The sequence below is a fragment of the Felis catus genome, chromosome D1 (assembly GCF_018350175.1).
Source record: "Felis catus isolate Fca126 chromosome D1, F.catus_Fca126_mat1.0, whole genome shotgun sequence".
Lineage (NCBI taxonomy): Eukaryota > Metazoa > Chordata > Mammalia > Carnivora > Felidae > Felis > Felis catus.
The window spans coordinates 88,617,426-88,640,894 of record NC_058377.1 but is presented as its reverse complement, the minus strand read 5'-3'; the positions used below and the strand labels follow the sequence as shown (position 1 = coordinate 88,640,894).

The 23,469-nt window shown below is 43.6% G+C and overlaps 2 long non-coding RNA genes across 3 annotated transcripts in view; both read right to left on the bottom strand.

The window, feature by feature from the left end:
- Nucleotides 1-232: 232 nt before the first annotated feature.
- On the bottom strand, nt 233-15,952 carry LOC123380566. Of its 2 annotated transcripts, none has more exons than XR_006586509.1 (3): nt 15,492-15,952; nt 6,599-6,755; nt 233-980 (listed from the first exon to the last, which is right to left on the bottom strand). It is a non-coding gene; the product is annotated as an uncharacterized LOC123380566 (long non-coding RNA). The 2 variants fall into 2 exon arrangements; XR_006586508.1 differs by lacking the exon at nt 15,492-15,952 and adding an exon at nt 14,549-14,792.
- A 1,081-nt stretch (nt 15,953-17,033) lies between these two features.
- The window catches only part of LOC123380565, a 29,248-nt gene continuing 22,812 nt past the window's right edge, over nt 17,034-23,469 (bottom strand). Inside the window, exon 5 of the long non-coding RNA XR_006586507.1 lies at nt 17,034-17,173. This is a non-coding gene — a long non-coding RNA (uncharacterized LOC123380565). The remainder of the gene's footprint in view (nt 17,174-23,469) is intronic.

Genomic DNA, 23,469 nt, shown 5'->3' with positions numbered 1-23,469 from the left:
ATGAGACCACACTTGGCTTCCCCAGGCGCCTCTCCCTCCCGCGCCCAGCGCACACAATGACCCCCTTATGCGCTGCCCGCCAGCCTGCCTGGGAAGGACACTTGGTGTGCGCAGAGTTTGACTACAGTACTACTGTACGTGGTAATAATTAACTCGAAATGGCATTTACGACGCTGAGATGTGATGTGTGCTGCTTTCCCTCATCCCTCCAGCAAACAGGACGTACTGACTCTGAACAGGTAGGACGAGTTACTGCCAGGCCCTCAAAGACACAGTGTTCTGCTGTGGAATTAGCCGAGCATAATGGGCCCATTGAATCTGGCGGCAGGCACTTTCCTCTCTCGGCCGCCCAGATAGATCCAGGAGCTGGGCCTAGACCCCAGGGAATGGCTGGTGGGTAGGTTTGGGTTTCTAAATGGGCTTTGTTCACTCCCTGCAAGAGAAAACTCCAAAGCCGAGCACAAAACTGGGAACTGGGCAGAAAGCTTCAAACAGAGTCCCTCAGTAGAAGTCGGGGGCTGAACAATCCCTCTGAGCGGCTTCGCATTTAAAACAAGGCTTTCTCCCCTTGGGGCTTTTCGTGTAATGATTTATGGTAGGGGATTAGGGCCGGAGTCCAGCTTTCGGGGTACCTGGGGCTGAGGTGGAGAAAAGGCACAGAGCATTTGGGTAGTTTACTCAAAACACACAGCCAGCTTGGGCTGGAACAGGAAGCAAGACAGGTCTCCCAACGTTTTGTGTTTTGGTCTCAAAGGAGCAACTACGTTTGCTCAGGTCAGTCGGTTCCAGGCGACGCTCCTCATGTTAGGAGTCCAAGCGTCACTCCTACCTTGCGCTCGACTGCTTACCGGGTAGAAGAGAAAAAGCGGTGGGTGTGGCAGACAGAGTCTGAGAAAGCAGGTTCCAGTCCCGGCTCCGGGACGCACGGCTGTGTGATGGTGGGTGGAGCCCTTCACATCTTTGGACCTTGGTTTCCTCATCTGTAAAGAGAGAAAGCCGGGACAGGTGACCTCCAGAGTGGCTCACACACCATTGTTCAGCAGGTGGAACCCTGCCATGAGCAAGTGCTCTCCCTCCACCAGGAGCATCCGGGACAACTTGGGCTGGGGGTGCTGTGGTTGGAAGATTCCAGGAGAGAAAAGGAAGTCCTGAAGAGCACACCAGTAATTTGGAGCTTTTACCTTCCTTCCAGGGACCCATACGAGCCCTCCTGAAAATAATAAAGTGCTGATTAGGATCTTAGAGTCCATTTTCTTTCATTTTCAGGCCTTCGGTCTTCAGATGTAGTGACTTGGCCAAGGTCACAGAGAAAATGGGTAACAGATCTTCTGCTTCTCACCTGCAGCTTTTGCTATGTGCTCAGTAGCTAGTGACTAGACCATCCCTCAGCAGGCAGCAGCAACATCTAGAAATCTAGATTCCTGAGGACGTGACATCAGTGATTGAGCTCAGACCCTGTGCTATGCCCATTATCTACATCAGCTCGTTTTTTTTTTTTTAATTTAAAAGCTAATGATACTATCAGCGATAGCCAAATTATGGAAAGAGCCCAAATGCACATCAACTGATGAATGGATAAAGAAGATGTGGTATAGATACACAATGGAATATTACTCGGCGATCAAAAACAATGAAATCTTGCCATTTGCAACTACGTGGATGGAACTAGAGTGTGTTATGCTAAGCGAAATAAGTCATTCAAAGAAAGACAAATATCATACGATTTCACTCATGATTGGAATTTAAGAAACAAAACAGATGAACATAGGGGAAGGGAAGCAAAAAGAAGATCAAAACAGAGAGGGAGACAAACCATAAGAGACTCTTAAATATAGAGCACAAACTGAGGGTTGCTGGAGGGGTGTTGGGTGGGCGGATGGGGTAAATGGGTGACGGGCATTAAGGAGGCCCTTGTGGGGATGAGCACTGGGTGTTCTATGTAAGTGATGAATCACTAAATTCTATTCCTGAAATCATTATTACACTATATGTTAACTAACTTGGATTTTAATTTTAAAAAATAAAAATAAAAAGCTACTGATAAGTTGGGGTGGCCATGTGGCTGAGTAGGTTGAGCATCCGACTCTTGATTTCAGCTCTAGTCACGATCCCAGCTTGTGTCAGGCTCCGGGTTGAGTGTGGAGCCTGCTTAAGATTCTCTCTCTCTCCCCACCCCCTTACCCTGCCACTGCTCATGCTCTATCTCAAGAATTAAAAAAAAAAAAAAAGGCTAATGACAGATATCCCTGAAACTAATATAATGTTATCTGTCAATTATATCTCAATTTCAAAAAGACAACCCATGATACATGTGCTTTTATCAGTTCTATATAAAGATGTAGAAAGCCAAGCTTACAGTATGATTTGCCTGAAGTCACAAGGTTTAATATTGGAACTCAAGCACTCTGGCATCAGAATCTGTTCACTGGACCACTGCACCACGTGGCCTTGCTAGGGGTGGGGGAAGGATGTGGGGCTATGGGCTCTTATTCAGAGTTAGCACAATATTTCATAATGACGGATTTCATAAAATGACTTCAGCACCCTGATTAGAGAACTGATTGGAGAACAGGGGACCCCTCACATGGGCCGTGGTCTTTCCTTGATTCACTGGCGCAGGCCCTGGAGACAGAGCCCCCGTTGTCCTTTTTTCAGCCCCCTAAGAAAGGGTTTCTTCTCCCTCTGCTGTGCTTCTAAGGATGCTAACACCCTGGGCCCGGCCAGGGCGTGGGTGATCCCATGCAGAGTGAGAATTTGTACAGAATCCTCCAAAGAGGAAGAAAGCAGTGTGGTCACTCTCTGGCTCCTGCTGCTAAAGCAGACAGGACATGAGGCTCGAGATCCTAAGAACTCTTGCCCAGTAATAGACCTGGTTTCTGCGTCTTTGTGTGACCGTTGGGTGGGGAGAGGGGGGTGGATAGAGAAGCTGGAGTAATCACTTTCCAAAGTGACCAGAGCAATTTGAAATGCTTTTCTTTGCCTCTTACTGAAGAGACTCATTCCTGACATAACCCTCAAAACTGGAAACGGGGAGGGATAGTCCAAGTCCGGCCCCAGGAGTCTCAGCCACCGGCCTTCTCTCCCACAGCCCTAGGTGGGGGCAGAGAAAGAGAACGAGGTGCTCGATGTGTCGCCAGATGCCTCCTTCACTCTGGCGTATCTTGACCTCAGGCCATAGGATGTGCCTCCCGATGACATTTGATTCTAGAAACAATGTCTGGCTTTGCCAAACCAGAACTAGCTGACAGCAAAGATGACCAGGGTTCCCAGAGGCAAAGTTCACAGGACACGGCCTAGGAGGGTTTTGATTTGCTTTCAATAGTTGGGATCCTCGCCAAACACCGCAGCCGAAATGGCCCTTCTTTGGGGAAGCCTTTCCACGATCTCCAGTCAAGCTGTGTTCCCTGTGATTTCTTCCCAGTAGTAGTTCTTACAATAGCTATGAAGTAGTTCCTAGCACAATTCTTTGTTTATTTTCAACGTTTATTTATTTTTGGGACAGAGAGAGACAGAGCATGAATGGGGGAGGGGCAGAGAGAGAGGGAGACACAGAATCGGAAACAGGCTCCAGGCTCTGAGCCATCAGCCCAGAGCCTGACGCGGGGCTCGAACTCACGGACTGCGAGATCATGACCTGGCTGAAGTCGGACGCTTAACCGACTGCGCCACCCAGGCGCCCCATCACAATTCTTTGTTTATTATCAGCCACCTCTCCCAGCCTGTCGGCTCCACAGAGGATACTGGGTGTCTGTGTCTGATTCATCAACACCCAGTAGAGTACTGGCACACAGTAGGCATTCAAGAAATACTTGTTGAAGGAGGAGCTCTGTAGAGAACATTACATCCAAAAAATGATACGAAAATGTTAGAAGTAGGAATGATCTTACGTGTTTATTTCAACCCTGGAAATTGAGGCCAGGCATGTAAAAGCGATTCGTTCAAAGTCACCTGGCTGGGTAACAGGGCTGGAACTACAGACCAAGACTGTCTGCTTCAATCTGCTCATCCAGGGGGTTTCCTTCCCTTCCCCGTGTCCCCGCACTGGTCTCTATCACATTATTCCATTTTGGTCCTTTTCACGGCATATTTCACTCTCTGAAATCACCTTTGTCACTTATTTGTTTTCTTGGATAGTATCCGCCAAGCCATACCCTAATGTAAGCCCCACTCAAGCGGGGACTTTGTCTTGTACATCCCTGTGTGTCCAGCACCTAAATCAGCACCCACGTGCATTTAGTGAATTTGCTGAATGAGTTAGTGTTCGCAACTACTTCTATTTAATTGGAGGTATACTACTGTGGATTTGTTTTCGAAGGCAGTGGAAAAGAGTTAACGCCTATAAAGTCCAAAATGTTTGCTTGGAAAAGGAAGGTACTGGATAGGTCAAACATTCCCACAATTGGCCAGCGGTAGAATTATCAGGAGAGTTAGTTAAAAAAAAAAAAAAAAAAAAAAGTTGGTAAAAATAGAGCTTCCTGGGATCCACCCAGCCCCCTGCGAATCAGAACATCCAGGCTGAGTCAGGAAGCTGCTGGCTACTGACAGCGAGTGGACCCATTTGGAAAACCACTGGGTGATAGGATCCAGAGCCAAGTACATGTTCTTAGCTTTGACTTAATATCTGCACTTCTGGGAAATAATCCTAACCACAGAGGAGACTTCGTGTACAAAGATATTTATCTCACCTTATTTAGAACACTGAAAATATGAAACAACGTAAATAACCCAAAGTAGGGGAAATGATTGGGGAACCCAACGTATAGCCACTTGATGGACATTAAAATTCATACTTTTGGGGGCGCCTGGGTGGCTCAGTCGGTTGAGCGTCCGACTTCGGCTCAGGTCATGATCTCGCGGTCTGTGAGTTCGAGCCCCACGTCGGGCTCTGGGCTGACAGCTCGGAGCCTGGAGCCTGCTTCATATTCTGGGTCTCCCTCTCTCTCTCTCTCTGCCCTCTCCCCCTTATGCTGTTTCTCTCTGTCTCTCAAAAATAAATAAACACTAAAAAAAATTTTTTTAAAAATTCATACTTTTGACCATGTTTCTACATGAAAAGTATTTTTGCCTTTGCTATAGTATGAATGTTTGTGTGTGTTGCTTTCCAACCCCAGGGGTTTCCTGGGTGAAATTCGAAACTGGCTCCTGTACACAAAGGGCAGGGAGAGACCAAAGAAAGAGGCAGACCACTCCAAATTGATAGGTGGCAGGTTTCATATGCAAGGGAACTTACATATAAGACTTGGCTTGAGTGGCTACAAGATGAGTAGATCTCTGCCCCTTCCTGCCGGAATCCTAACATTGTATGTAGAAGCCATAATGGGATTCAGTCTTGCACAGAGTTCAGATAGGCTCAATAACATGTTACTATCAAGGCTGTGGCCTTGAAACAGCTCCTAGTGTGGGAATATTGTACAGAACATACATTCCAGGTACAGGGAACGGGGTAAGAGGCCTCTGCTCAGATCCAGCTCTCGGGTCTACCTGTGGTCACCTCCTCTCCATGACTCATCCGAGAATATCCCCGCTCCAGATTCATAGGTTGAAATCCTAACCCCAACGTGATAGTTATCAGGAGGTGGCACCTTGGGGAGGTGCTTCGGTCATGAGGGGGGAGCCCTCATGAATGGGATTTGTGCTTTTATAGAAGAGACCCCACAGAGCTAGCTCTCCCCTTCGGCCATGTGAGGATACAATGAGAAGTCGGCAGTCCACGACCCAAAAGAGGGTTCACCAGAACCCAACTGTGCTGGTGCCCTGCTCTTGCACTTCCAGCCTTCAGAACTGTGGGCAATAAATTTCTACTGTTTAGAAACCATCCTGTCTGTTGTGTTTTGTTATAGCAACCTGAATAGACTGAGACAGCCTCCATGCAAGAATGCAAAATTGTTTGTTATGATAGTGGTTAAATGCGTGACATATACTGGAAGCTGATCACACAGGTTCGAATTCCAGCTCCGACTAGGTGTGATTATGGGCAAGCTACTAACCCTGTGTTACTGTTTCTTCATTTTAAAAGGGAGATAATAACCGCACATGTATTAGACGCTCAAGAATTATTATATATATGAGGGGGAGTACTAGATGAAATTATATTAAAATGCCCCAGCAAGCTCTGCTGAGCTTCTTGGATATGGATGTTTTTTTCTTTTCTCTTCTCCCTCTTCTGTGAGGTGGTCCTAGTATCTCTACAACTTATCGAACATAATGACAGTCAAATTTCCAATGCGAGGCAAAACCAAGCATTTTCATTGAGGGATATGGGGAGCCATGGCAAGCTTTCGGGTAGAGGGTGGGGGTGGAAAGAAGGCAAATGCACCCAGGAATCTTTTCAAATGTAACATCTTTTCCACTATAAAATATGAGTTAATAAAGATCGGAGCAATTTCTTATACAACACCTATTTGCCCGGGCTTGTCCAGCTGCTCTGCGGCCACGCTGCATTTAGAACTTGGGCTGTCTAACTCCAGAGCGCATGATCGCCACTATGAACCACACTGTTTCTTCAAAACGGAAGAATTTACAAAAAAGAAGATGTATTCACATCTCCTGTTCTCTCTCCTCATATGTCAATCCAACTGGGTGGGTTTCAGCTACTCACGTATTCGTTCCATGGATACTTCCTGAGGGTCTGCTTGCAGGGAAAAAGCTCTTCCTGGTACCTAGGCAGCTTTGCACGGATCCACATAGGCCACGCAGGTACGTGCTCCAGTGCAGCTTATCTGGGTCTTGACAGAATGCCTTGTGGCCAGAATGTTCTACAGGAATGCAAGAGCACAGGAGGCTTTCAAAGAGCTGCTCTGAGGCCATCTCCCCTCACCTTTCTATCCCCTATGGGAGGCTATCGCGAGATCATTTCTTATCGCCTCCTGGGTTCTGATGACATGTAGGGCTTCCAGCCATACCCTTCACAGAATAGAGCTGCAGAATATAAAACCACTTGGCTGCAGTCTAGAATCGGGTCCTCAGCAACAGGGCATCCCATAACTCATATTATATCCATCCATCCTCTTTGGCCTATGGGGACAAGGGTCATGGGGAGCTGGCCCCTTTGGCTTATTCTCCTTTGCACTTTGTAAGTAATAAGCTGTGTGAATCTAGAAGTGGCTCAGTGTACCTTAACCAGTCAAGTGACTCAGGTCTTGACCTCAGCCTTACCTTATTGCATAAGATGCACCAGTGAGTAAAGCTCTCATGGAGCTTCCATTCGGGGGGTGGGGGAGGCTGGGATCCCAGACCATAACACTGGGCACAGTAAATAGGTGAAGCCTATCTTGTAATAGAAGGTGATATGGGTTGTGGAGAACAGTAAAAGTAAAGGGTTAAGCTAGGGAGGCAGACGGCTGCATGAAATCGGTGACCAAATACTCCTCATTGAGAACATGAGATCTGAGCAAAGACTTGACGTGGTTGAGGGGATTAGAACATCCAGAGGGATGTTCTAGCGAGAGAAGAGCTCGAGCAACATGCCTGGAATGTTCAATAAAAGGCAAGGGGATGATGCTGGTTGGAGCATTGTGAGGGAAGGCAGGCATCGAGGAGCAAGGTGGAACTGAGGAACAATTAAAGAGGCAGCCATGGGCCACGTCCCGTACAGCCTTGTGAACTGTTTTCAGATTGGCTTTTCACCGACGGATATGGGGAACCATGACGGAGTTTGTGTTTCTAAACACAAATACACTTTTATTTTAAAATAAAAGACACAGCGTCCCACACAAAACAAATATACGGGGTTTTTTTTTTTTCAAATTATGAGGTCTTTACTCTTTCAACCTCCTTCCAAGTCAAGAAGGACATTTGCCAGTCTCCTCAGAAGCCCTTCCATGGATTCTGTCCCAATCGGTGTTTCTTGCCTCTGCCTGAATGTAACCACTCTCCTGACTTTTCTGTTGATTACTTTGCCAGGTTTCTCTATGTTTGCATCTCGTCCCTGATCGCGAGAGTTTAATCCTAATGTTTCTCATAAGTCGCTTTTAGTCTGAGGGTTCTCCTCATCCCTTTCTTTCTTTTCTAGTTTATGTGTTGAAGCACTGGGTCAATTTGTCATTATTATTTTTTAAGTAACCTTTACTCCCAACTTGGGGCTTGAACTCACAACCCCACGATTGAGAGTTGCGTGCTCTACTGACTGAGCCAGCCAGGTGCCTCCCGAAGTACTTGGTCAATTTGACCTATAGTTTTTCCCCTGCTGGATTTTGGTAATCATTGCATGGCTTTGAGCAGAGGAGGGTCATGATCAGACCTAGATTTAAAAGGATCACACTGCCAATTGTGTTCAGATTGTAGGAGGACAAGGATAAAGAAAAGAAATCTCTTAGGGGCTACTTCAGAAGTGCCTGAGAGACAATGTGGCTTAGACCAGGCAAGAAATGTGGAAGACGTAGTTGGATTCAGGTTATATTTTGAAGGTACATGATCCTATAGGATTTCCTTATATGCTGGACATGGACTGTGAAAGAAAGAAAGAAAGGAGTCAAAAATGATTTTTTAAACTACTTTATTGAGATATAATTCACACACTATTAGTATAATTTACCCATTTAGGGTGTAGTGGTTTTTAGTATATTTAAAGAGCTGTGTAACCATGACTGCAATTTAACTTTAGAACATTTGCATCAAAAGAAACCCCATACCCATTAGTAGTCAGTCCCATCTCTACCCTGGAAATCCTCCCCCTTCCAGACCCTGGCAACCACTACTCTATTTTATGCCTCTATAGTTTGCTTTTTCTGGATATTTCATATAAATAGAATCATACAAAATGTAGTCTTTTGTGACTGTCTCCTTCACTTTAACATGACGTTTTCAAGGTTCATCTAAGTTGTAGCATACATCAGTACTTGATTCCTTTTTATTGTTGAACCATATTCCAGTATATGGATATACCATATTTTGTTTATCCATTCATTGGCTGATGGACATTTGGGTTGTTTCCACTTTGGGCTATGAAAAAAATGCTGATATGAGCATTTGTGTACAAGTTTTTGTTTGGACATATGTTTTCAATTCTCTTGGGTATGCACCTACAAGTATCATATGGTAGTCACATGGTAACTCTATGTTTAACCTATTGAGGAACTCCCAAACTCTTTCCCACAGTGGTTGCATCATTTTACATTCCCATCAGCAGTGTATGTGGATTCCAATATCTCTACATTCCCTCCAACATCGATTACTATTAGTCTCTTTGATTATGGCTATCCTAGTGGAGGTACAAGGCATCTCATTGCAGTTTGGATTTGAACTTCCCTACTGACTAATGATATTGAGCATCTCTTCAGGTGTTTATTGGCCATTTGCATGTCTTCTTTAGAGAAATGTCTATTCAAATCCTTAGTCCATTTCTTAATTGGGTTATTTGTCTTTTTACTGCTGAGTTGTAGGAGTTCTTTATATATTCAGATACATGTCCCTCATCAGTTGTATGTTTTATAAATATTTTCTCTTCTTCCATGGATTGTCTTTTCAGTTTCTTGGCAGCGTCCTGTGCAGCACAAAAGTTTTAGTTGTGATGAAATCCAATTTATCTATTTTGTTGTTGCTGTTGCTTGTACTTTTTGGTGTCACTTTTAAGAAACTATCATGTAACCCAAGTTCATGAAGATTTACTCTTCTATTTAAGAGTTTTATACTTTTCAAGGTCTGTAGTTTAGGCTTTTTATATTTAGGTCTATGATCCACTTTGAATTGACTTTTGTGTAAAGTAAAAGGTAAGGATCCATTTGGACTATTGAGTTTTCAATTTTTGGCAAGTGGATATCTAGTTGCTCCAGGACTACTTGTTGAAAAGACTATTCTTTCTTAATTGAATTGCCTTCACCCTTGTTGAAAATCAACTGACCATAAACGTGAAGTTCTATTTCTGGACCCTCAATTCTATTCCATTGGTTTATGTGTCTATCCTTATGCCATTACCACATGGGCTTGATTACTGTAGTTTCCAGTAAGCTTGAAAATTTGTCAGTGTGCATTCTTTTTCAAGATTGTCCTGGCTATTCTGGATCTCCTCTTTCATTCTTGACTTGAATAATTGGAGTCTTTTCTCATCTTTTCTTGATCATTGTAGATAGAGGTACGTCAATTTTGTTCACCTTTTCAATCAAACAACTTTTGAGTTTGTTGATTTTCTCTATGTTGGATAAAATGGAAAAATTCCTCAAAAGATACAAACTACCATAGATTACTTAAGAAAAAACACACAATCAGGGCACCTGGGTGGCTCAGTAGATTAAGCATCCTGCTTTGGCTCAGGACATGATTTCACAGTTTGTGAGTTCGAGCCCTGCGTCAGGCTCTGTGCTGACAGCTCGGAGCCTGAAGCCTGCTTTGGATTCCGTGTCTCCCTCTCTCTCTGCCCCTCCCCCACTCACGCTCTGTCTCTCTCTGTCTCAGAAATAAATAAACATTTTAAAAACGTTAAAAAAAAAGAAGAAACACACAATCTACATAGGGATATATCAAAAAGAATCTGAGTTCATTGTTAAAACCTTTCCCAAAGAAACTCCAAGCTCAGATGGTTTTGTTGGTAAAAATCTCCTAAACATTTAAGGAAGAAATTAAGCCAATTTTTTATGAATGTTTTCAGAAAATAGAAGAAGAAAGAACACGGCTGAAGTCATTTCTGAAGGCCAGAATTACCCTGATAACCAAAACCAGGAAAAAAAATTATAAGAATATTACAGATCAATGGAACACAAAAATCCTCAACAAAATTTTAGCAAGTCAAATCCAGAATATGTAAAAAGATAACACATTATTACCAAGTCAGATTTATCCCAGGTGTGCAAGTTTAGCTCAACAGTCTTTTTTTTGAATCGAGTAATCAATTAACAAGCTAAAAATAAGAAACCATACAATCATCTCAATAGATGTAGAAAAATAATGTAATAAAATTATTTTTTCAAGTCTCAGCACAGAAGGAAACTTCTTCAGCTACGAAGAACCTACAGATAGTCCCATATATAATGGTTAATGTCCAATGACTAAGGGTTTGTGTAACATTGGTTTCATTTCCTCCTTAAATGTTAGGTAGGTTTCACCAGGAAAACCATCTGAGCATGGAGTTTTGGCGGGGGTGGGGGAGGGGTTGGATTTTCATAAATAATTCAAGATTTTTAATAGATATAGAACTGAGGCAAGGATGTTCACACTCACTTTTTTTACTTAACATTTTACTAGACGTCTGACACAGTGAAATAAGGCCATAAAAAAATATAAAATGCATACTGAGTGGAAAGAAAGAAAACTATCTTTTTTTGCGGACAACATGATTGTGGATGTAGAGAATCCTGAGGAATCTAACCAAAAGCCAGCAAAACGGACAAGTGAGTTTTATAAGGTCATAAGATACAAGATCCATATATAAAACTCAATTTTAGGGGCACCTGGTGAGTGGCTCAGTCGGTTAAGCGTCCGACTTCAGCTCAGGTCATGATCTCGCAGTCCATGATTTTGAGACCCACGTCAGGCTCAGTGCTGACAGCCCGGAGCCTGAAGCTTGCTTCTGATTCTGTGTCTCCCTCTCTCTCTCTCTCTCTGACCCTCCCTCGCTTGTGCTCTGTCTGTCTCTCTCTCTCTCTCAAAAGTAAATAAACCTTAAAAAAAATTAAAAAAACAAAACAAAACAAAACTCAATTTTATTTTTAAGTACCAGCAAAGAACAACTAAAAATTGAAATGGGAGCACAATCCTACTTATGGTAACATCAACAAACATGAGATGCTTGGAGCTCTACTGAACAAAATATGTGCGAGATTTGTATGCTGCAAATTATGAAACATTTCTGAAAGAAATTAAATAAGATCTTAAGTAAATGCAGAGACTTATCATGTTTGTGAATTGGAACACTCAATTTTTATCACACTATCAATTCTCTCTAAGTTGATCTGTGAGACTCAACGTAATCCCAATCAGAATCTCAGCAGGCTATTTTTATATAAAAAGACAAATGTGATTCTAAATTGTATACGAAGTAGCAAAGGACATGGAATTGCAGAAACAATTTTAAAGAGAAGAACAAAATCGGAAGACCCACATTACTGAATTTCAAGGCTTACTGTCAAGCTATAGTAATTAAAACAATGGGTTCCGGGTCGACGATAGGTATACGGAAAAAAAGAACAGGTTAGAGGGTCCAGAAATAGACTCATATACCCGTGTAAAATGGATTTTATATGTGTATGATGATAAGGGATACCTCACGTGCAGCCAGCAGACCAGGTCTTTGGACCACACAATGTCAAACGATTCCATTTTTTGTTGTTGATTTGTTTTTCAGCGGAACTGCCCAGTAACTTTGTGATCAGGATTTCCCCCCAAAACGTATTTTCCTCTGAATCAGGTGTCCCCAGTTCAGTAAATGCCACGATCATTGGAATTCTGCTTCCTCCCTCTATCCCCACCCCTCATCGTATCCATATGCAGGCCATCATCAAGTCCTGTTTGTTGTATCTTCGGGACATCTCCAGAAACTGACCATTTCTCTTCATCTCTGTTTCCCACTGCCTTAATCCAGACCACTGCACCGTCATCCTTCACCCGACCGTTGGCAACAGGTTCCTGAATTTTCTCTCGTTTAAGCTCCCTACACCCACAGAATCTGTTCTTTGCTATGGCATTCACAGTTCTGTCCCAGCTGAATTTTGTCTGCTTCTCCAAACTCCTCTCAGGCCCTCTCCCGTACTTACTCTTGTCTACTTGCGCTGACCTTTTTTCGAGTCTTTGAACATCCCATGCTTTTTCTAGACCAGAGTATTGTCTCTGCTCTTTTGCCTGGAATGCCCTTCTGTCTACTACTCAAAAGGCTTGCCCTTTCTTATTTTTAAGATCTCTGCAGAGCCGTCACCCTCTCCAGAGACGCCTTTCCTGACTACTTCATGTCAAGTAGGCTTCCCCTAACCCCACTCTCATCACCCTTTAATGCTCTCATCTCTTTTGTTTTGCTCCCGTCTCCACAATCTCCTCTAGTCTATTTCTCTGCTTCGCTGACACTGAGTGTACAAACGGACACTGGCCAGACCATATGTAAAAATAGAACTTTGGCTCACAAGCGGCAGGAATCTCCCCCAGAAAACCAACCCCCTTATCTACAATAAACAAACCAGGAAGTCAGCCTGCTGTAAGCCAGACTTGCAGAAAGCCAGATTGCTATCTCCAATGACAATCCAGGAAGCTAGACAATAACTTCTGTGACAATTGACCCCAACTGGCCAAGACTTGATTAATTACCGACAGCCTCCCTAATTTGTGACCCTACTTCCATGTTGGGACTAATCAGAGAAAGCCAGATAGGGACCCCTAACCAATCACATAGGATGCCCTGTTTCTAGATTATGTGCCCACAGCTTCCCCATGCCAACAACCCCCAGTCAGGGCACACCTGAAGCCTTCCCTTCTTTCCCTTATGAAGCTTTTCCACTCCTCCGCCTGCCTTTGAGGCTATGCCAAAATGTGACTGATTCCCTTGCTATATAGCCAGCTCCCAATAAACAGCCTCTGCTTTTCCCATTTGGTTGGTCTTTGTGTATTTCCACAAGATTATAGAGACAGACCATGCCTTGCTTTCAAATGTATCACCAAGGCAACAATGTCTATAACCATAGTAATTACTCAATAAGTCCTTGATGAATGAATGAATGGAAATCTAAACTCCTCGGTTGGAGAGTTAATCCTTCCCCAGCCTGGTTTCAAGCTTATTCCTTGCTATATCCACTCTTACGTCGTCCAAGCACACTTTTCTCAACCGAATCTTTGTGCTCACAGGACATTCTTTTCCATAACACAACTGAAGTCCTTTCTTCTCCATGAAACTTACTTGGATCACCCTAGCCCTTAAAGACTGTCTCCCTTCTCTGAATGCATACGGCACACAGCAGCTCACTTGGTATTTCATTTCTTTTGGTTCGTAGGGAGTCTACTTTCCCCGGATTGATGGTGGCATTTTTTTGTACCATTCATGATGTCTAGCATGTGTTATAATAATAAAAAATAATGACAATAACAAATAACTCTGAAGGATCTATTCTGCTACTATTCCCCTTAAAAATTTTTTTTTTCAACGTTTATTTATTTTTGGGACAGAGAGAGACAGAGCATGAATGGGGGAGGGGCAGAGAGAGAGGGAGACACAGAATCAGAAACAGGCTCCAGGCTCTGAGCCATCAGCCCAGAGCCCGACGCGGGGCTCGAACTCACGGACCGCGAGATCGTGACCTGGCTGAAGTCGGACGCTTAGCCGACTGCGCCACCCAGCCGACTGTGCCCCTTTTATAGATGAAGCAACCGGGGCACAGAGAGACCTTCTCTTGCCTAAGGTAATGAATTAATAAGAACTACAACCGAAGCTTGAATTCAGTTCTACCCAGCTTATACATGTCAAAGCTCTAGACTATGCGAACTACTTTTCATATACTGTACTCATATTAGGCTCTCAATAAATGTTTCTGAAAGTAATGAAATAGTCAAATGCAAACGTTTCATAAACAAGAAAGGGAGCAGAACTCTTTAGGATGTTTCCCAAAGGTTGAATGGAGCAAGGGACTTGGCAACTTACCCTGAAGTTTGCATTCTAACCCTGACGTCCTGCTGTGATCCTCGGGCAAGTGCTTTTGTCTCTAAGGTTTCTTCACTGGTTCCTATGACATAGTCCTAAGTCATTTTGAATACGCATTGAGCAGAAGGGTTGGGAAAATCTTAGTGACCCAACAAGAGTTTTTCCAAGTTGTACCTGCAAAGTTGTCAGGAACCTATTTCAGAAAAGGTTTGAAAGCACTTGCAAAAGGAGACACGGGAATGTGTCTTCGAAGGGGTCAAGGGAGCATTACATCCGTTCTGGAAGCATGGGAAATTGTGACATCGTGGCAAGGAGAATCCCTTTCACTGTTGCAGTGAAATCTGTGAGATTACCAAAGCACCTGGCACAAGGATGTTCTGCAGGGATGGCCACCCATGGACAGTGGTCCCCACACTCTCAGCCCTAATGTGGCAGCAACAAGCCTTGCTTGATGGGATGTTCTGAAGGATATGGACAGACATGTCATTACTGAATTACTGAGAACTACAGTTCCAGCATGACCTTAACTACAAATATATAACATACTTAACAAATACACCTACGTACATGCACTTACACCAAATTGCTCGGAAAAAAAAAACCAAACCCACAATTCTGGGTACGTGTCATTTTAATTTTCCTTCTTCATGATTTTCTGTATTTAAAAATTTTTCTATAGTGAGCATGAGTTACAACGTTAGGAAAAAAGTTATATTAAAAGATATTGCCACAGATATGGCAGTTTCCTTCTGAGAGCAGCTTCTGAGAAATATTCTTCTACGCGTAGGTTTTTTTTAAAGCTTGTAGATTACAAATACATTCTAAGAGACACCCACTATATTTGTTTCATTGAATACCTGGCCAACTGCTCCTGGTTGAAGACATGTTGGAAAGCTAACAATAGTTCTTTATTAAAAAGGAGTAGAAAGTTGTTCCCACTTACGATTGGAAAACTTGTCGTTGAGTTTTGCAGGGCAGATCAATATCTCCTATGTGTCCACTGCTTTCTCTGTATCTCTGTTTGGCTGACAGTCCCTCTCCCTTGCAGCCTTGGGTGGGGGGGGGGAGGAGGGGCCGGGAGGGGCCTGAAGTTCCTCTGTATAGTTTCATTATCAGCTAGGGAAAGAGAGCAGATAAATGCAGGGATGATTACTTAAACAAAGGTGCCCTTCCCAGGAGCTCTTAGAAGTTCTCTGATCTTGAGAGAATGTCATTAGGAAGGGCTTTCGATATTAAGCTGACCTGAAGTCCCAAATTTATCCTGTTCATAGTATACACCAAAGGATGAGTTAGCAAAAAAGAATTTTAATCAATGTCTGGGATGGGGTCAGGATTAGTTTAAGTGACAGTTACTGACAGCAAAGGGCAGTGAGGAAGGCATCAGTTATAATTAAAATAGAGTTATCAAAACTTAGATTTTTAAAGCCAATTTGGAAACTCTCCAGCCCAAATCTTTTATTTCCGTATTAATAAAGGGCAAAGAAAGCCCCCCAAAATTCTATTTTAACTGAGGTCATACCACGGCTTTTTGCAGAGCTGGCCTGGTACCAAAGTTTTGAATATTGTGGTCTTTCAGTCACATAACACTGTTGCCTAACCCCAAGTTAATATTTCTCATGACAAAAAAAAAAAAAAAAAAAAAAAAAAAGACATCACAGGTATAATTTTTAATGGTTTTTCTGTTGACATTTATTTAGAGCCAACAGTCACTGTTTTAATCTTTAAAAAAAAAAAACCTATATTTACATGACGAGATTAATGCTTACAACCTGAATTTCATTTAATTGCTATACTCTATATTGTTCAGATCATAAGACCCCCGTGGACCAAGGTCATCAATGTCATTTAGAAGCAGAACACTCGGTTCATCCTTTTGCTTTTACTGACTCACGAATAACCCACTTGAAATTCAAATTTACAAACTGCTATGTTCACCACAAACAGGCTTGACCCTGGAGTTTAAAGTTTGGGAAGAGGAATGACTGTTTTATTTGGCAGGAGATAAAGAGAGTTGAGGAGGAGAGATTTCTTGTTTCCTTTGGCAGAAATTGAGAGTTTGTCCCTTTTCTGAATCCAGTGGCAACAAATTGAATTATCTCCTATATGCTTTGGGGCCTCATCTGTGGGGAAATGCTAATGGTTTTCAATGTGCTTAGTCTTATCCTTGCGAGATGAATACTGATATTGATCAAACTGGGGAAGATATGGGGGGGGGAGTTGTCTGGGGCACCAGGACATTCTTAGAAATCAAATCTGAGAATCACAGAGAGTATCAGTCTTGAAAGGGACCCAACAGCAAACCGACTCTGATGAGAAAAGACCAAACTTAAAACTGCTGGTGGTGAAAGGCCCACGTAGCGTCACGTGAATTTTTAAGGCAAAACGAGATTTCAGCTGAACTCTCTGAGCTTCTGGTTTGGTGTTCTAACAATCACAGCATACAGATTCAGGGAAAATACTAATACCACTTACGTAAAATCTCAGATATTTTCCTGACACCTCTGGGTTGACCAGAACTTTGTGCGGCTGCCTTGACCTGTTTGTTAGTCAATAACCTTGAAGTGTAGACATAAATCAGAACAAGTCAGGTGAACCAGTTGAGCCTGAAGATATCAAAAAATCATTCTGCGGAAGTAGAGAAAAATCAAATGATTATGCCTCTGCCACAAGTTCTAACGCGTCATTGCTTAGGTGTGTTTTCCCTTGTTGCAAATGTCCTGTCGTGGTTGGACACTCTTCTCCTGGTCGGAGAACTAATCAGAGCCAGTTGGGTCAATTAACTGTTAGGAAGAGCTCACATGGTCAACGTTTTGGGGGCTGAGTTATGATTCCTGATTACTGGGGGGACTGTCCCCCAGCAGGCAGCTCGAGTGCGGGTAAGTGCTATATATGGGAAATTGCTTCTCTCTTAGTCTCCTAATGTGCTTAGTGCAGGTGTAGACAGGGAGCAGAGCTTCGATTGCACCATCCCCATCAGCTAGCACAGCAGGCTGTCAGTGAACTTGCTGAGGGAATGAAGAAACCACTGATTTCCCCATACCACATAACAGTTCCCCAAGAACCACAGAGGTAAGGAGACAGAACAAATTTCGAGGGAGATGATCTCTTCTGACCCGGAATGGAGATAAACCGAAAAGGGCTATTTATGGAATGAGCACTGGTTCTGGCTTGTTCAGAAATTCAGGTGGGCCTTTCTCCAAATGAATTCTTCTGACTTCATCAGTGGTCCCTGCAAACTTTGGTGTCTTCACCTGAAAAGTGGGCTTGATCCAGCACCGACATCATGAGGTTGCTGTAAGGACTAAGTGAGGGAACCGAGGCGAAGCACTAAGAATATCTTGGGTTCATAATAAATACTAACTCAACATTATTATATAAACCTGTCCTAAACCTTTGTCTGTCAAATGGTGAAAGAAATAGTCTCTACCTTATGGTTTTTGTGTAGAGATGAAGTAATGATAAAGAAAGAGAATATGTGAGTGCCTATTTATTCGAGGCGCTTTGTATTTATTACTGATCCGTTATATTAACCCAAAGAGTCAAATACTGTTATTATTCCCATACCGTAGGCAAGAAGATTGAGGTTCAGAAGGAATAGGTTCAAGGTCACATAGCAAGTAAACAGTGGAGTCAGGATTGGAATCCAGTCAATTATTTCAAGACAATTAAACATAGGGCTGGGCTGCTTCTCGCAAATACAGTAAAAGCATTAAGCACAGTGTCTGCCATGTATTATATGCTGATTTAGTAGAAGTCAATACATGTGGCTTAATAAATGCTGATGGATATAGCTGTTTTTCTGTGTTTAGTTAGTTGAATGATTTGCTTATTTACATCTTTGATTGTGACTCTAGTGTCATCAGGAAATCCTAGAACTATCGTCTCTTTAGCTTTACTCCAGCGATTGTCCCTTAAACTTTGTTAGAAAAGCTTTGCAAAGAAACTCTCGCTCTTGACGACCACAGTGGAATCACGCCACATGTGATTTAACCCGTAGGAATTCAACTACATCTGCTCGGCAAAAATATTAAAATCCTGTGCGACACTGGGAAAGCAAATTTTGCGTTTGTAACTTCCACTAGGTCCTATAAATTGCCGAATGCACGATACGTTTATACGTAGCTACTAATTTGTGTGTAAAACTGGAGCGCCTGGGTGGCTCAGTTGGTTGAGCGGCCGACTTCGGCTCAGGTCGTGATCTCGCGGTCCGTGGATTTGAGCCCCGCGTCGGGCTCTGTGCTGACAGCTCAGAGCCTGGAGCCTGTTTTCAGATTCTGTGTCTCTCTCTTTCTCTGACCCTCCCCTGTTCATGCTCTCTCTCTGTCTCAAAAATAAATAAATGTTAAAAAAAAATAAAAAAAAAACAAGTACACAGGACTTTGTGGGGACCGAAAGGTATTTTCAGGGGGAATTTTGCATACCTGTGATTTGCACCTTACACGCTACCTCCATAACCGAATTTCTGTGCAAGGTGAGGGTCCCCTCGATCCCCACGGGCATCCTATTGTCACGAGTGGAAGTGAACGGGAGAGTGGGGAGAGCCAGCAGCAGCTTTTGCTGCTGTTAATATTAGCAAGTAGTCAGTAATGATCTAGTTCCATCTGTGTGCCAGTGGCCACGTTAAGCCCTGAGCACAGATAATCTCATTTGATGCCCACAGAAATCCTGTGAGGCAGTTATAATGGAGATCATCCTTGTGCAGATGAGGTGTAAGGCACAGGAGTAAAGGCAGGTACCATCACTGAAAGCCTGTTACACAGCAGCAAATGCGCACTTTATCTCGAATTTTCATCACAACCTTGCAGGGTAGGTATTGTGCTCCTTTCACAGGAAGGGGCTTAGGTAACTTGGCCAAGGTCACGCAGCTGGCAAGTGACTGAGGCGGGACTGAAGCCCAAAGTTTGCGCTCACTGCACCACAAAGCTCTCTGTTCAGGGAGGAACCTGCTCTCTGCAAGGAGGTGCCTTCTCATCTGCTTTCGGTTATTCCAGGAGCACGATGAGGCACTGACTTGACCAGCGATAACGCTGATCATTTGATCTCCTTTTGTTTGTCCTCTCGCCTCTCTCTGAATTGGCGGAGACTTTGTGAAGATCATCGTCAGGTTTATAAACTGCTCTGATCGCCTGGAGAAACAAGACACAAAGTAAACTCCTGACTGACCGTGGCTCTGGCTTAAAAATCCTGGAAGTTACTACCCAGTGAAAATGGTGGCTTCTCTCTGTTCTTCTTGATCCTCTTGCTTTCTGCTCAGAAAACCCTGAGGCAGACGGAGAAGTGGGAATCAGTCTGATAGCAGGCTCTACCACCTGGTTGCAAAAGCCAGAACCTGAGAGTTTTTCTTTTGCTTTAGCCCTAATTGTCCAGTCCATCACCAAACGTCGTCCATCTCCAGACCATCCATATCCTTTCACTTAGTGTTCTGTCATTTGAGATATCGTGGGTTACCTGGTGGGGTGGGAGGGGGTGCCTAATCTCCCCAGGTTTGCCTGGGACTTTCTAAGGTTTAGGACCACAAGTCCGCCACCAGGGAGCCCTCCAGAATTACAGGCAAACCAGGCTCACTGACCTCTCCGCTGGTCTGGCTGTCTGGAGTAGCCTCCTCCCAAGCCCCCCAGACCCCAGGTTTGCTTGCTTTGGATTCCTTCTCCACCCAGTAGCCCCCCGCATCGCTTTAACATCATAGATGGATGTGTCATCCCCCCACTCCTCACTACTTGAAATGTCGCCACCTGGGGAAAATCCGAATGCCTTACCTCTTCCTATAAGGCGCTGCCTGATTGGTCCTTTGCTATTTCCCTCACTTAATTCAGTTCCTACTTCTCCTTCATCAGGCTGCTAGAGTCAGTTCCTCCACTCTGCTGGGCTCTTCCCCAAACCTGGCACTGTTGCTCTGGCTGTTTCCTTTGCCTGGAATGTTCTTTCTCCAACTTTTTGTATGCTCGCAACGCGTAATCATGTCGATGTGTGATAATTTGACTCCTGTCTTCCTCTCTGCATTATAGCTCCTTGACTCCCCAGTTTATCACGTAAATCCCCACTGTTTAGCACTGGGGCTGACATCGAATCAAGTCACATGATATATTCACAGACTGAATCAACGAATGAGCAAAACAACAGGTGAACGAATACAGGTTTGCTAACAGGATATATTACTGAGATCCCATGATCTGAAAGGTCAGGGTCCAAAACACAGTGAGCAAGGTTCCATGAGGGTTCCAGGAGCCGGAGCAGGAAGAGCTTCACAGGGCATGCCAAAAGTTGTTCCAAGGACAATGGAGAACTTCTGAGGGATTCTGAGCCAGGGAGTGACATAATCCCATATATATTTTGAAAAACTGAGGGTTGGAGACGTGAGGAGAAGCCCACTCAGCAAGGAGGCTCTTTAACCTTGGGCAGCTGCAGGAATTAGGGTGTGTGCTGGGGGTGAGGCTTGTGGAGCCAACTGGATATTATTGTTCTCTTGATTAATTTTCTGGAAACAATCAGCCAATTATGATTCAAAGGCTTCCTGTAGCTCTGGCCCATAACTAATTGCATTTTAAAACTGTGTTTAATCACAAATCAGTGATTATGTAAACGGCCTTATTGATGACAAGATTGGCTTCCTACAAGAGCAAGTCAATGGTGCCATGTGTCCCAGGTTGAATTTTATAGTGTATTCCATTAGTCTCACACTCAGGAGCAATGGCTTCTATCCCCTCCGAGCACCTTGTAGCCAGGATTCAATACATTAAAGAGGGGGTAGAAAAGCAGGTACAGCAGGTGTTTCTCTGTCCCCACGGGAGCCTCTTAAAGTCAGGCACTGTATTTTATCTCCCTTTTGAACACCTCCATAGTACCTAGCACAATGTCTTTGATGTAGCAAGTCCCCGATAAATACTTTGGATTTAATTCGGGGTGCATTTCGCCTCCAGATTTCTATGATTGCATGACTTCTTGCCCAAGTGGTCTGTTATCTGGAAGTATAAGCCTCTCAGCCTAGCATTTCCTAAGCATCCAGGAAGTCTGCAAACTCCAGAAACAACAGCTGGCCACGGCTTCCAGCTGAGCTCAGAGGTCTTCTTCCAGGATAACAGTGCTTTAGGTCTGTCCTCTATCTCTCAGCCAGGCTGGGCCAAAAAGACCCTACTCTGAGCCTCTATAGCATGATTTTCATACCTTTACCGTTACCTTTCAACATTTTGTTGTATTTATGTTCATTCACCTTTCTCTCTCACGAGGCTGTAGCTTCACTGGGATATAGGGCTCAGCTAAGCATCCATCATAGATAATTATGGGGACCTGTCACGCATCTGCTATTTGCAGTTAGTTTAGTGACATAGAGCCCTGTGGGACAACTTATTGCAGCAACTGAGGCATCCCTCGATCTACAGGACACTCAAGGGAGGACATCGCTCTCCTCCCTTTACGTCTTTCTATCTTTATCTCCATCCAATCATTCTACCAGCATTTCAGAATGTGTACATTCTCACCCCGAACCTACCACTCCTTGTGAAACCCACTTCCCACTTCGTTAAAGGCTCTGCCCCCCGAAAACTTACATCACTTTCAACATTGGCCTTTGAAAACTGCTCCCTGTATCCAAATAGCTGATTAGGGATTCCAAGTTCACCCTACAGTATCTTTCAACTGTTCTGGCTTTTCTCCTCCCACTGCCCTGATCCAGGCTCATTATTTAGTTTTAATATCTTATTATGGAAAATCTCAAACATATACAAAGTAAACAGAATAGAATAATGAACTTCCGGGTACCTATCACTCAGTTTCTGCAATTATCAGCCGTATGACATCCTCCCTCCCCTGCTTAATTATTGTTACTGTATTTTTACAGCTATTGTCTACGTAAGGTAAAACGTGTGCAAAATTTACACAGCACAAATCTTTGCTGTGCAGTTTGAAAACTGGAGAGATCCATGTAACCCACATTTCTATCGTGATCTAGAACATTTTTATCTTTCTTTCTTTCTTTGTGTCCCTGACCAATCTCTCCCTTCCCCCAAGCAACCCATTCTTCTGATTTTTTTTTTTTAACATTTATTTATTTTTGAGACAGAGAGAGACAAAGCATGAACAGGGGAGGGTCAGAGAGAGGGAGACACAGAATCCGAAACAGGCTCCAGGCTCTGAGCTGTCAGCACAGAGCCCGACGCGGGGCTCAAACCCACGGACCGCGAGATCATGACCTGAGCTGAAGTCGGCCACTAAACCGACTGAGCCACCCAGGTGCCCTCTGATTTTTGATCTTAGATTAGTGTGGCTGTTCTAGAAGTTTATATAAATGCAAACATACAGTATGTACTCGGTTGTGTCTGGCTTCTTTCACTCTGGATAATGTCTGTGGGATTCCCCCATGTTGTTTCATTAACCAGTAGCTCATTTTTTAATATTGCCAAGTAGCATTTATGGCATGAATAAACCATAACTTGTTTATCCATTCCCCTATTCATGGGCATTTATTTGGGTTGCTTCTATTTCAGCTACTGTGAAAAGAACTACTATGAACATTTATGCACAGCCTTTTTATGGGCCTTTCAATTCTATACGATACATCCTAAGTGTAACATTTCTGGGCCACCACATTAGTTTTTTGTCTAGATGGCTACAGTTTTCTCCTAACTGTCATGATGCCACCTGGTGTCAGCCCCCAAATCTGGCCATGAAGCCAAGTTCCTTTTCCCAAAGCAAAACTCCATCCATGTCAACAGGCCACTTAGAAAGTTGTAGTGGCCCCCGTATTTGTGTCCCAAGTAAAATCAAGCCTGCCTGGCCTGACCTTCAAGACCCCTTACAATTTCCTTTCAACTCCCTTTCCTATGGCTCCCTTGAAGTTTTCTGAAAGCTGGCGACTTAACTCTGTTTGATCTTGAGCTCTTGTCGGACTGTTGCCTAGAAAGTCCCATGTTAGTGGACTCTGTAAT